The following is a 13,991-nucleotide window of genomic DNA, read 5'->3' on the forward strand; positions in this document are numbered from 1 at the left end:
CAAGCATGATAGAACTATCCCTAGTACAGCCACAAACGCATAATAAATTTTAGGACAGGTGGCAATGTGCCTTGATGGACATTTTTTAGCATCTCAAACTTAAATATGATAACCGCTGATATTCTCTTAATTATGTTACAGTATATGATAAAGATATCAAGAAAAGAAAACAGAAACATCTCTAAGAAACACATATGTGGCAGAAACACTGATATCAATAATCTTAGTTTCTACAACTGGTCATGTGATCTTAGTTGGTTTGTAACTATCTTTCTCTACCACCCATTCTGTATTTCCTCCCCCTCCAGCAAGTACCTCAACAGGTCTTGGTTCTTTTCCTAGAGGAATGACCAATATTTTCTTTCCTGAAGGGTCTGTGCTGTTTGTCATCCTGCCTGGATTAGGCTGTTGTAGTTTTCCACTGACTTTTATCACAGAACATGGTGGCACCAAGAGATGCTCTAAGGGATCACCTGCATTCCAGACACCATCTTTCTTACCTTTGTTGTGGAGAAGCAATCCAGTTTCCCCTTGGTAATCTGGATCGATATCCCCTCCTAACACTGTTATTCCCTTCTTAGCCTGTTGGCTTGAGGGCATTAGAAGCCCGAAGTGGTCAGGGGGATGTCTGAGCTTGCAGTTCAATGGAATGTTTCTTGTGGTTCTGGACAGCAGCACTTCCCTCTCTAGAGACAAAACTTCTAGGCCAGCAGAGCTTAAAGTTGTAAGAATAGGAAGCAAAAAGTTTCCTAGTGGATCACTAGGGGTGCTAATGAGTGGTCCACCCTTTGATTCCAGGACCTGTGGATTTTGGCTATGGGAGAAACCATCCCATATATTGGACATGGCATCAAAGCATATACAGCCTTCTGGAGAACCCTGCCCAAGCCCTCCAAGACGTTGCCACCTAATTGGTGCTGTATATGTCCTGAAAAGGCCATTCCATCGTTCTATCAGGCCAGCTGCTTTAGGATGATGGGGAACAAGGTAAGACCAGTGTATTCCATAATCACGGGTCCACTGTCATACTTCTTTGACTATGAAGTGATTTTCTTGGTCACAAGATACTATGTGGAATATCATGATGGTGAATAAGGCACTCTGTAAGTACATCAGTGGTGGTTTTAGCAGAAGCATTACATTCACGAAGGACAAATTCATAACCATAATAAATATCTACTCCAGTAAAGGCAAAACCCTGTCCTTCCCACAGAGGAAGGGGTCTAATGTAGCCTATCTGCCACAGATTGCTGACTGGTAACCCCGATGAATTGTGTCATGTCTGGCATTCAGTACTGGTCTCTGCTGTTGGCAGAGCTGGCACTCAGAAGTAGCTGTAGCTAGGTCAATCATGGTGAGTGGCAGTCCACATTGTTGAGACCATGCATAACCTCCATCTCTGTCACTGAGGCCACTTTGTTCATGAGCTCATTGGGGAATGACAGGAATGCCTGGGGAAAGAGGCTGACTGTTCACAGAATGGGTCATTCTATCTACTTAAGTTATTCCTGAACTCTGCCTCAGCCAAAGTCACCTTTTGGTGAACATTTACATGAGACACAAGTATCTTCACATCCTTTGTCTGTTTAGAGAAATTGATCTACATACTTCCCCGGATGTCTTTCTCATCAATTTTCCAATCCTGCTCTTCCCAAGTCCCTGACCAAGTCCCTGATCCATTGGCTACAACCCATGAATCAATGAACAACCACACGTCTGACCATTTGTCCTTCTAAACAAAATATATGACCATGTGTACTGCCCAAAGAGCTGCCCACAGTAAAGGTTTCCCTTTGCCAGTGTCTTTCATGATTCTTCCAGAAAGGGGCTGTAATACGGCAGCTGCCCACTTCTGGGTGGGGCCTGCATAACGTTCAGGACCATCAATAAACCAGGCTCTGGTCTTCTCTTCTCATCAACTGATCATAGGGCAACACCCCATGAGACTATGGGTGCAGACTTGGCAGCAGCTGACATCGTAATGGGAGTAGAAATCATAGGCATTTGGGTGACTTCTTCATGAAATTTGCTTGCGCCTTCAGGACCTGCTCACCTGATCATGTATATACCACTTCCGTTTAATAATGGATTATGGCTGTGTACACTCTACTTTATGACTTTGTACCACACTTAATACCTCACTCATGATGGGCGACTTGGTCACATGGTAACTTGGTAGCCCATTGTCAAACTTTCAGTTCCACTAAGGTCGCAAAGCAGGCTGAGCAGCCTTTCAAAAGGAGAATAGTTGTCCGTAGATGATGAGAAAGCCTTGTGTCAAAATCCCAAAGTCAAAGATCTCCAAACAGCATCCCTATCTGCTACTGACACCTCAAGTACCATCAGGTCTGCTGGGTCATATGGTCCAAGTGGTCGAGAAGCCTGCACAGCTGTCGAAGAGCCTTCTCTTGTTCTAGACTCCACTCTAAGCAAGCAGCTTTCTGAGTCACCTGGTATATGGGTCTGGGGATCCCAAAGAGAGGGATGTGCTATCGTCAGAATCCAACTAGGCCCACTAAACATTGTCTTTCTTTCTTGGTGGTGGGTGGGGCCAGGTACAATGACTTATCCTTCATCTTAGAGTGAATATTTCTGTATGCCCCACACCACTGGACTCCTAAGGATTTCCACCAAGGTAGAAAGTCCTTGAATTTTGGTTGGATTTACTTTGCATCCTCTGATACACATATGTGTTACCAACAAATGGGTCACTACTTCCTGCTTACTTGGTTCAATCAGCATTATGTCATCAGTATAGTGAACTAATATGATATTTTGTTGAAGAAACTGACGATTAAGACCTCTTCAAACTAAGATATGACACCCGGCTGAAAAGTTCATAAATATATCCTTGAGGTAAAACTGTAAAGTTATACTGCTGGCCTTACCAACACAAAGAAAATTGCTTCTGGTGCTCCTTATGGACAGGCAAAGGTATTTTCTAGGTCAATAGCTGCATCCTATGCACCTGGAGATGTGTTAATCTGCTCAAGTAAGGACACCACATCTGGAACAGCAGCTGAGGTTGGAGTCACTACTCCATTGAGTTTCCAGTAGTCAGCTGTTGTTCTCCATGGTCCATCTGCCTTCAGCGCTTGTCAGAGAGGAGAACTAAAGGGAGATGTGGTGGGAATCACCACCCCTGCCTCCACTGAGTCCTTGATTGTACCACTCATTTCTTCAATCTCTCCAGGGAGGTGATACAATCTTTATTCCCTGTTTTCCCTGGCAGAAGCAACCCTTTCTAACCCTAATAACCCCCACTCAACATGTCAGGGAATCAACGTGAGATTCCTGCCTGGGTCTGAGTAAACAACCACAGGATGAATTTGGGGGCCCCCCTGGACTGACTGTGAGTCAGACTCCAGCCAAAATGCCATTAATCACCCGACTTCCATAAGCCTCTATTTTAACTGGAGGGCCATGATATTTCTTGGTGTCTCCTGAAATCAGCATCAATTCAGAATCAGTATCCAATAGACCCTGGAAATTGTCCCCCCAGTGAATAGTTACCCTTTTAGAAGGTACTAGGTATCTCTAGAGAAGGACTAGAGACAAGTTGACAGTAAAATTTGTAGGTCTTTTATCAAGATCCTTCACCAGGGGACACCATCTGTTTATGCAAGGGGTTCTAAGTCTGTAAACTGACTCAAGTTTGGAAATTGTTTCATGGGCCAAATTTCCCTTTGCCATGATCCAATATAGTCCTTCTTTCATGTGTTTTGGAAGTTTTCTGCTTATACAGATTAAACAAAGTGCACTAGGCTTTTAATCTGTTTCATGCCTGGGCACACCAGGATTGATCAGCCAGTACAAAGGTCCAAAGGAATCATGCCACCATGAAAAATTCTTTTGCCTATGCTGCTACCCATTATAGGTTAGGCCATTGTGGACATTTCTTTGTCTTTGCTGTCTATTATAAAAGCTGTTATCATCTTGTGTTTGGTGATTCAGTGAAGCTCCTTGTCACCTATGACTTTGGGGCCCAATTGAACCCATTGCATTTAATTCATCCAACTGAGCAGCAACGTCTCCAATTCTAAGGTCTGGCACTGAAAAGGGGCAGCAACAAAGTTTTGGTCCTGGTGCCCTCTCACCATTCTGGATAGGTTTTATAGGATTAGTGAACGGTGGGTCTTCTGGGCTTTCCTATTGTGGAAGATTAAGTTTAACACAGCGTACCTACTCCACCATTGCAATTTCCCTGAGTCATAACATCCCTTCTACACTAAGCCAGCAGCTATCAGGCATCTCCAGCTCCTTCTCCGTAGCCCATCCTTCCACAAGTGCTTCAGCCAATCATTCAAACAAACTTTGACACTTTTTTTAAATCGTGCAAGCTTCCATATTAGACCTAGGCTCTTCACTCAGTGGACGTATATCAATGAAGTCATCCTGATCCAGCTTTACCTTCCTTTCACTATTATCCCACACCTTTGAAATCCATTCCCATACACAATCCCCAGACATCGCTTGAATGAATTAGCAACCTTGCTAAGCTTTTTAGCAGTGTAGCACACCTCCTCCTGGACTACACTTTTTGTTTCTCCTCTAGGAGCCTGCTTAACCTTTCGTCTGGTTATTGTTGAGGTGTTGAAGCAACTATTGGTGTTTCCCAAGGGACATCAGTATTGTCTTGCCTGATACCTCCTTCAGAGAAAGTCACTTCTGGTTTAGCAGATAGTGAGGGGTTAATCTCTGCAGCCAAAGAAGGGAAAGGCAGTATTTTATGGGGTGGAAGTAGGAGTAAATCTTTGCTGAGAGTGAGAGACTCCTTCCTCAGGTGAGATAAAGCCTTGAGAATCCAAGGGTTCAGTTTTCAGCTTCAATAGGGTCCTCCTACACATTCCCACCCCAAGTTACAGGATCCCTTTCTTTACCAATTAATGCTCTTCCTTCAGCAGCAAACACCCTCTGAGGCTGGGCCTTGAATTTTCACTGTATCTCATCTAACTTTATAATAAGGGCTTTGGTTGGCTTTCCCACAGCTTGAGTTCTGTGGCTGCTGGTGAGAAGATTCTCTTCCAGGGTTTACAAACCTCTCGACTGTTGTGCACATCTGGAGCTGGTCAGGTTTTTCATTGAGCTCATTGTTTTATTTGACCATATTCTAAGATGTTAGGAGTTAGTTAATCTTAGCATGGAGCTCATTCTTTTCCTTTGTCAGTTTGTTTAGAGATGCTAGAAGCAAACGACCGGCATCATAATTTTCCTTATTTTCACAAATTGTCAAAAGTTCAATATACAGAGTCACCAAATCTGTTGCCTCTCACAGCTGGTGAATCACAATAATCAAATGCATTTGTCTCCTTAACTTTGTAAAATAGTTCACACCAGGGGCTTTCAGTTTTCTCCAAGCTTCCAGGAGAGGCTTCAGTAACTGTAAGTGGTGGCAAATTGGAAGGCCTATTCCATATACTCAAAATATTCATCCTTATATTCTGTTCCTCTAGAACTACTTCTAATACCAACACCTGTAATAGTCAGGGTCTTCTAGAGGAACAGAACTTATAAAATGAATATATATCTAAATGGGGATTTATTAGAATAGCTCATAGGCTGTGGTTCAGCTATATGCTGTTCAAAGATGGTTGTCTACCAACAGAAGGTACAAGGATTTGGAAGTTGCTTAGTTCACAAGGCTGGATTTCTCAGTTGGTCTTCAGTATATGCAGAATCCTGAAGAACAGACTCTAATGTTAGTGAAGGAATGGACTTGCCAGTGAGAGTTAGAGCAAGCAGGCAAAGAGAGAGCAAACTTCCTCCTTCCATGTTCTTTATGCAGGCTGCCAGCAGAAGGTGTGGTCCCGATTAAAGGTGGATCTTCCCACCTCAAAAGATATGGATTGAAAGTGGTTGTTCCCACTTCAAATGATGTCATTAAGGGAAAAAAATCCCTCACATCTGTACCCAATGGCCCGGGTTTTAGGTAACACCAGATGTAGACAAGTTGATAACCAAGAATGACCATCACATTTATCACCCACTTAAAGTTAATTCTTCAATACTTTGTTATATCCATAAGATATTTAAAAAATCTATATTCAAATAGGCTTATTCTACATGTATTTTGGGTTTGCTTTTATTTCACCCAATATTAAGTATTTTTCTGTATCATTGTGTATGTGTGGTATTCATTTTCATTGCTCTGAAATATTCTATTGTATGAACAAACCATAAGTTATTGCCAAATATATTTGTGCTTGTTGTATTTTTAACCATTACAACCATTTTAACTATTATAAATAGAAACACAATTATATAATTTTTGTTGTGAATCCCCAAGAATCTCTTCATGATCTATATATGATTGACCTTGCTGTTCAGATGGTAAGTAGCCCTTCAAAAATAGAAACAATGCCAGGTTGTTTCCTAAATGATTGTCCCAGGTTCCACTTCCCTTAGCAGTGTGTGGATTCCAATTGTTTCACAAGCTAGCCATGCTGTGAGCAGCCGAGAGTAGAACTGTTGCTAATCTTGTGAGTGGGGATGCACTTTCTTAATTGGTTTTTAACATATTTTTCCAGTAAGTAAGGAGGCAGAACATATTTTCGTATAGTTTATCATTTGTGAAGTGCTTATTAAAACTTTGTTCATAGCCTTCTTTTCTTTCTGTTGGATTATAACAGTTCTTTTTATTTTTTATTGGGAAAATAGTTTTTCCTACCATATATTCTGACCACGCTCTTCAGATCGTCCCCGCTTCCCTCCCTATCCAGCCCCACCCTTTTTTCTCTTACAGAAGTTCTTTGTAGATTTTGAATATTATTAATTTTTCAAGTTATGTGGGTTCAAATATCTTCACCATTTCTATGGTTTTGGCAATGAACAGGCCACCTTAACTTTAATGTAGTCACATTTATCAAACTTTTCTCTTGATAGCCATGCCCCTTAAGTCTGGTTAACATTTTTCTCTTTTCTATATGTTGAGGACATCTCTTGCATTTTCTTCAAAAATGTTTTAGTTCTGTCTTCCACAAATTAGACTTTTAGTCTACCTGGAATTGGATTTGTATGTCACATAAGGCAAAAGCATTTCTCTTTCTTTTTTTCTTCTTTTGCATTTTGTGCTGCTATCTCAGATGGTCACAAACTGAATAATTTATAATGAACAGAAATTAATTGGTTCAGGATTCTGGAGTCTTAGAGGCCCAAGATCAACAAACCTCCATCTTGAGAGAAATTTTTGATATGCTACCATGGGATATGAAGAAGGTCAAGAGTAGGGAAGGCTCCCAAACAGGCCTGAACTTTCCTTTTTAAAGAAACCAACTCATTCCTTGATAATAGCTTCAGTCCATTTGCCAAGCCAATCTCTGAAGTCCCCCTGCCCCCCAAACACTGTTATGGAGGTGCTTAAATCTTAGCTTGAGCCTGGGAAGGGAGATTCAAGGCACCACAATAAAAATGGTCAATGGTTCCAGAATGACAATAACAACCCATTCTTTTCTTATAGATCTACAATGATGTCTCTATCTTATACTTGTTTTCCATTCATGTGAGGATCAATTTCTGGCTTTTATAATTTGTTCTTTTGGTTAATTTGTTATCATACTGATATTGCATTGTAAAAATTAGCTTTATAGAGAGCATTGGTATTGGGTAAAGCAAATCTCTTTATTTTCTTTAAGTTTTGAAGAGGTAGAGCAGAGCAAAACCTGTTGGAATTTTATTTGGAATTTATTGATCTATAGACCAGTTTAAGGGACATGGCACCTCCTAAATATTGACTCTTGAGTTCAGGGAATATGATATATGTTTTATTTTAGTTAGTATTCTTGAGTGCTTTGTAATAATTAGTAAAGAAAAATTAACAGAGGACTTATATATCTTTTGTTAAGTGTTTTCATGACATTATTGAAAATGGCTTCTTTTAAAATGTGAAGAAGGGACTAGAGAGACGAGACAGCTCAGCTATTAAGAATATCGGCTGCTCTTGAAGAGGACCCAGGCTCAGTTCCCAGCACCCACATGATGACTCACAACCATCTGTAATTCTAGTTGCCAGGGATCCAACATCCTTGTCTGGTCTCTGTGGGTACTAGGGAATCACATGGCACAGAGACCCATATGTGAACAAAACACTTACACACATAAAATAAAAATATATTAAAAATGTGATGAATATTCTAAATAGTTTTTGTCTGTAATAAAAAATGCAATAGAAAAATGTAATAGAAAATTGACTTCCGTATATTGGCCTTATATTTGACCAAACAATTACATTTTATTTTTAGTCCTATTGATTTACCTGCAAATTGCTTTGGATTTTAGCAAGTGCAAAAAGTGCCAGTTCCAGCCTTTCTTACCTAATCATCGAGTAAGTTCTTCTCTACCTGCCTGCCTGCACTGGTTTGGACTTTTTCTTGCCGTGTTTTCTCGTGACAGTGATAATAGGCAGTTTGGTACATGGCCTATGGCCAAGGGAAACTGCTGGTGTCTGTGTGTTCTGAGGACTTCTGGGAGCACACTTTCTGGTTTTTTGCTTGTTTTTGAGACAGGGTTTCTCTGCATATCCCTGACTGTTCTGGAACTCACTCTACTGACCAGGCTGGCCTCGAACAAACAGAGATCCACCTGCCTCTTCCTCCTGAGTGCTGGGATTAAAAGCACGCACCACCTCAGGTTAGCTACCATTTTTCTCAAAAATAAATGGATGTCTGTCCATTCATAATTTTCATCCATCAAAATAGTTGCATTATTCTCATCCTTTGAATAAGAATTACATTGATCTTTTTTTTCTGTCATTGAACTAATATATTGCTACCACACTCGTGGTGGAAACTGGCCTGACTTTTCTTTTGCAGGTTGTTGTGGTTTAGAATCATGCAAATCTCTGCCTTATAAAATGGAAAGGTAAGTTATAAAGTGGCCCCTTATTTTTTAACTCTCCAAAAGGGTTCCCTACCTGTGGAATTGTGTTTGAATTTCTAGATTTTCCTTTTGTTCTTTTTCGAATGTGTTTACTAACCTTTTTCAAATATAACTTCATTTTCAAACTAATTTATTATATCTCTTATGCTATTAAATGTGACTGACCTGCTTTTAAAACATAGCAGCTCTGATTCTGCTATTCTTTCATGTACTGTAATATGAAATGGTTATGGCTTGTTTTATTATAACGGCTTGCATTGTGGTTAGTTTGTATGATGCATATGTTCATACATATGTTGGTACATACATGCCATGGAGCCCACATAGAGGTTAGAGGACAACCTGGGATGTAAGTCTTTGTCTTCCACCTTGTTGAAAGTAGGATCTCTTGTTTCCCCTGTCTAGCTAAGAGGGCTTTCCAGAGATGAACCATCACACAAACTTTAATTATTTCACAAATTGAAGAATATATAGGATATCACAATTAAATAGTCCAATTTTTGTACTAAAAACAGGCATAGTAAAAGACCATATATAGTATGAGTCAGTTTATTCTATGTATCCTAAATGAACAAAATACATAGACAGAAGGATTAATGATTGTCTGGGGGTAGGAAAGGGACTAATTGGAAATGTTAATGGGACTGAGGGTGTTGCTTTCATGGATGATGAAAATCTTTTAAAATTAGATTGCGGAAATCATCACGCAACTCTGTGAAAGTACTTTAGATGGATACATTGATTATGTGTAAAGTATATGCCATAAATTTTAAAACTTTAGCACAATATAAAGAGAAATGACAAAAAATTATGCTAATAATTTAAAAGTTTCCTTCTTGGGATGGCATTAGATACCAAACAAAAGCTGTGAGGTCAGAAAGAGAGAGAACATGTAGGAAATGTTTCATGCATCTTTGACTATTGTCTTGTGAATTTTGAAAAAAAGAGTCCTACATTTTCACTTCCTTTGTCTCTGTCTCTTACATCTTAGATATGGAAGAAGGTACTTAGGTTGTGCCAGAGGGCTTGGGTGTGATTTCCAAGCCCTGGATTCCTCAGTGAGCTGCTTACATCTTTCTAAACTTCGTGCATAGATGATCATACACACCTTCCCTTCGTTGTAAGAGGGTCCATGTATGTATCCCATTTGCCCCTTCAGATCCGATGTTTTCAAAGGCATGTGAAAAGGCAGATATGCATGTCACACCTTTGCTTTCATTGTCATGGTTTTTCCCATGTCAACTCTGCGGAACACAAGAGGCAAGCATAAATATTCACATAAAACTTGCTTTGGAGAACTTGGGGAGGGTCCCTCCTGGAGTCAGAGTGTTAAGGTCCCACCAGCCTGGGGGCCGGAGTGAAATCTGTCTGTCATAATAATGGGACAGAATAGTCAATCATCTGGATGAGGCTCATCACTTACTGAGAGCCAAACACTGCCTTGTCTGGAGGAAAACGTATCTGAGTGAGACTTTGTGGGTGATGCTGACCCACCACACTGAAAATCTCTTTGTGTGAGGGATTTGCTTCCTCCTGCTGCTGTGGGGTCACCAGTCAGGCGAGCCAAGCTTCCTCATGTGAGGAAGTAGAGGTGCAGTATGCATTCCGAGGCACCTTCGTCGGCTATTGCAGCCTGGGACCTCCTTTCTTCAGCTTTAGGGTTTTGCCCGAATTACTTTTTAGTGAATTACACCTCTTTTCTGATACATCAGTCTCCTCTATCCAAGAAAGCATCGTTTTGTGGTTTTGTTACTCATGGTTAACTGTCAGTTAACTACAGTCTGGCAATACAAAATTCTAGGAATTTTTAATTCCATGTTATTCTGAGCCACATGATAAAACTTGATGCTGTCCCATTCTTTCCTGAGCAAGACATGAATTGTCCACTGTCCTGGGTATCCACAGGGCAAATATTTCCACCTGTTAGTAACTTAACAGCTCTGCAGGTTCTCAGACTGACCATGGGGATATTGCAGTGTTTATGTTACATAACCACTATGCAGCCTAACATGTTCACAAGGCCTTCTTTCCTCTCATCATGAGAGTATTGTGCCCATGTGTACAATCACAAGAGGGGTGAACGTTGTACAATCAGGTATCCTAAGAGGAGAAAGAAGAGGAGGAGGGAGAATATTCATGTATTTTTACTACAAGTATAATTATAACAATGTTATGACATCATATCATTGCTATCCTCTCACCGTGCTTACTTATAATTGAAACTTTATTATGATTATTCCTGGGAGGTCTTGGGACCTCCTCCTGTGGAGAAGGGACGTCAGCATTCAATACCTTTCCCTAACAGGCTATTAAACTCTCACTGAAGAGGTTAAGTTATTCTTTCTCTCCCTTCCCTACCGTGTGTGTGTGTGTGTGTGTGTGTGTGTGTGTGTGCGTGCGTGCATGTGTGAGTGTGCACGCGTGCGTGTATGCAGGAAGGTTTCTTGTATTGTTTCTAATCTCTACTTCCTTTAGCACATTCACATTGGTTTCTGTTTTAAATATTGGAGTTTTTCTTGAAGTGCCTGGTGATACTTGACGATCCATATTTTATTACAGAGAAATAAAAAAATGAGGGAAAACTTCTCCTTTGTGGGCAGAACCTGACACACTATCTACCGAGAAACAGCCGATCCTTTAGTGATGGCTCAATGCCAGGTCTGTTTGTTTGTTTTTAATTAAAATTACATTTTAAATGAGCTGCATAATAATAAGCACAATACCTTAATTGAGAGCAGAAATATACAAATAACAAAATTGACCTTAAATGTGTATCAATAAACCATACAAATGCAAAGTACTCATCTCTATAGCATATCCCCCTTTAAATGTAAACAAACATTTATAAACACTCATTTAGGGAATTTGGGCAGTGTTCTCTTCAAACTGCTTCCTATTTTTTGTTGGATGAAGTATTTGGGGGCTTTATGAAGACTTTTCAGGGGGCGATCTTGATCCATCAAACCATATTAGCTGGTAAGGAATCCACAGCTTTCTATCCTCTGTGGAAACAAAAGCAGAACCTCTTTTCTAAAGTAACATATCCTTAGACCCATGTTTTGAAGTCAAGATACCTTTATAGACCAGACTGGTCTCAAACTCACAGATACCTGCCAGCCTCTGCCTCCACAGTGTTGGGATTAAGGGTGTGAGGCACCGCACTAGGTTTCAGACAACAACTTGGCAGAAGTCAATTTCACCACGTGGGTCTATGGATTGAACTCAAATCAATCACATTTGGCACCAAGTGCCTTTACCCACAGAGTCATGCCATAGGCCATAGCTCTTTCAAAAGAAAACAAAACTGTATAAATGTGTATATTCAAGTTCATGTGTGCACATACCAGGATACATACTATTGGAAGTCAAGGCGACTTCAGGTGCTAGTCCTTGCCTTCTGCATGGTTTAAGGCAGGGCCTCTTGTTTGCTTCTGGAGAGCCAGGTTAGGTGGCCTTCAAGCTCCTGGGAATTCTCTCGTTTTCACCTCCTGTCTTGCTGTAGAAGTGCTGGAACTACATTGCTGCCTTATTTGCTGCTTTTAAGGTCTGTGTACTTTGCTAGGGTAGAGCCTTTTCATCTCTTGCCCTCGTGGAGACAATAGATTGAAGCATCCCTCTCAGAATGCCATGACCTGTTTAGGGAAGAGCCGACTGGAGGCTCACAGGTGACTGGCTCCAGCTGTTTCAGTGCTGGAGGCTCACAGGTGACTGGCTCCAGCTGTTTCAGTGCTGGAGGCTCACAGGTGACTGGCTCCAGCTGTTTCAGTGCTGGAGGCTCACAGGTGACTGGCTCCAGCTGTTTCAGTGCTGGAGGCTCACAGGTGACTGGCTCCAGCTGTTTCAGTGCCGGAGGCTCACAGGTGACTGGCTCCAGCTGTTTCAGTAAGACATCTGTCTCACAGTTGCTCTCAGCGATCCGGATTCTAGGTGACCACAAACAGGAGGAGTGTAAACAAGCATGTGCGAGAGTGGATAAATAAAATGAGTAAGTGTTGATGGAAGTGTATTTTGAAACTAAAAATAAATTAGTGTGAGTGCTTTTCATTAAGGAAATTATTTGTGTGTGCACACATGTAGCTATGGGCCCTGTGCATGAGAGTGTGGAGTCAAGAGGCGCCTTTTGGAAATCGATCCACTCCTACTGTTCGGGGACCAAACATAGGTCATCAGGCCTGCAACTGCATGCAAGAATATCTTTAAAAAATTAAATTAAATTAATTTAAATTAAAATAGAATTACATCATTTCCCCCTCCTTTCCTTCCCCTCAGTTTCCTTCCCCATGTACACCCCTTTGCTCCTTCTCAATATCACTAACTGTTACTTGTACATGTATGTAAGCCCAGCCTTCCCAGTTCCTTAGTGTTACTTGTGTGAAAACGACTTCAGGACTGACCGTTTGGAATGGGGATAACCAATTCGGAGCCCATCCCTGGGATAAACTCTTCCTCCCACCCTCAGCACTCACAGTTACTGCTGTCACTTTTAACTGCTGAATCATGTTGCCTGTTCATGTATACGCTCTTCTTACCTGCAAAGCCCACTGCCTCGAACAATTGGTTGGGATCCTATGCAAACTATTTATTAACCCTATTATGCTACCCTAGGCACCATTAAAGCAAGGTGTGCAGAGCTTTTGATGACACGTTGTAAAGGGCCATTGGCAAACTGAAGACAGGTGGGGAGATTGATAAAGCTCTCAGAACAGAGATGGCAAACTTCAGGTCAGATCCAACCAATTTCTGTGGGCCACAGCCACACTTAAATTCTCCATAGTAGTTTATGCTAGAAATGCAGCTGAGGGCTTGTGATAGGAGGCTTCCAAATCCCCTGGCCCTTCACAGAAAAATTTCCAACCTCACGTCTAGAGGTCACATTCTGTCTAACGTATCATGGATTTAGTTTGAGATCCACATAAGAAAAGATTAATAATGTAATAGTTAATAAAAAATAGTGTCTAAGTTGGATTCGGTACACGCCTGTAATATCAGCATTTGGAAAGTGAGACATAATCCAGGCAAGGATAATGAATTTAAGACCAGCCTGTACTACATAGCAAGAACCTCTCTTAGAAACAAATGATCACACAAAAACAGAAACAAGAACCCCGGGGCCATAG

At 41.0% G+C, this 13,991-nt stretch overlaps 1 long non-coding RNA gene across 1 annotated transcript in view; it reads left to right on the top strand.

Moving 5' to 3' along the window:
• Window positions 1-805: 805 nt before the first annotated feature.
• LOC146891430 (uncharacterized) overlaps window positions 806-13,991 on the top strand; it is a 34,528-nt gene continuing 21,342 nt past the window's right edge. The window contains exon 1 of the long non-coding RNA XR_014997444.2: window positions 806-987. This is a non-coding gene — a long non-coding RNA (uncharacterized LOC146891430). The remainder of the gene's footprint in view (window positions 988-13,991) is intronic.

Source organism: Myodes glareolus, chromosome 16, assembly GCF_982192425.1.
Source record: "Myodes glareolus chromosome 16, mMyoGla1.1, whole genome shotgun sequence".
In the NCBI taxonomy this organism is placed as follows: Eukaryota; Metazoa; Chordata; class Mammalia; order Rodentia; family Cricetidae; genus Myodes; species Myodes glareolus.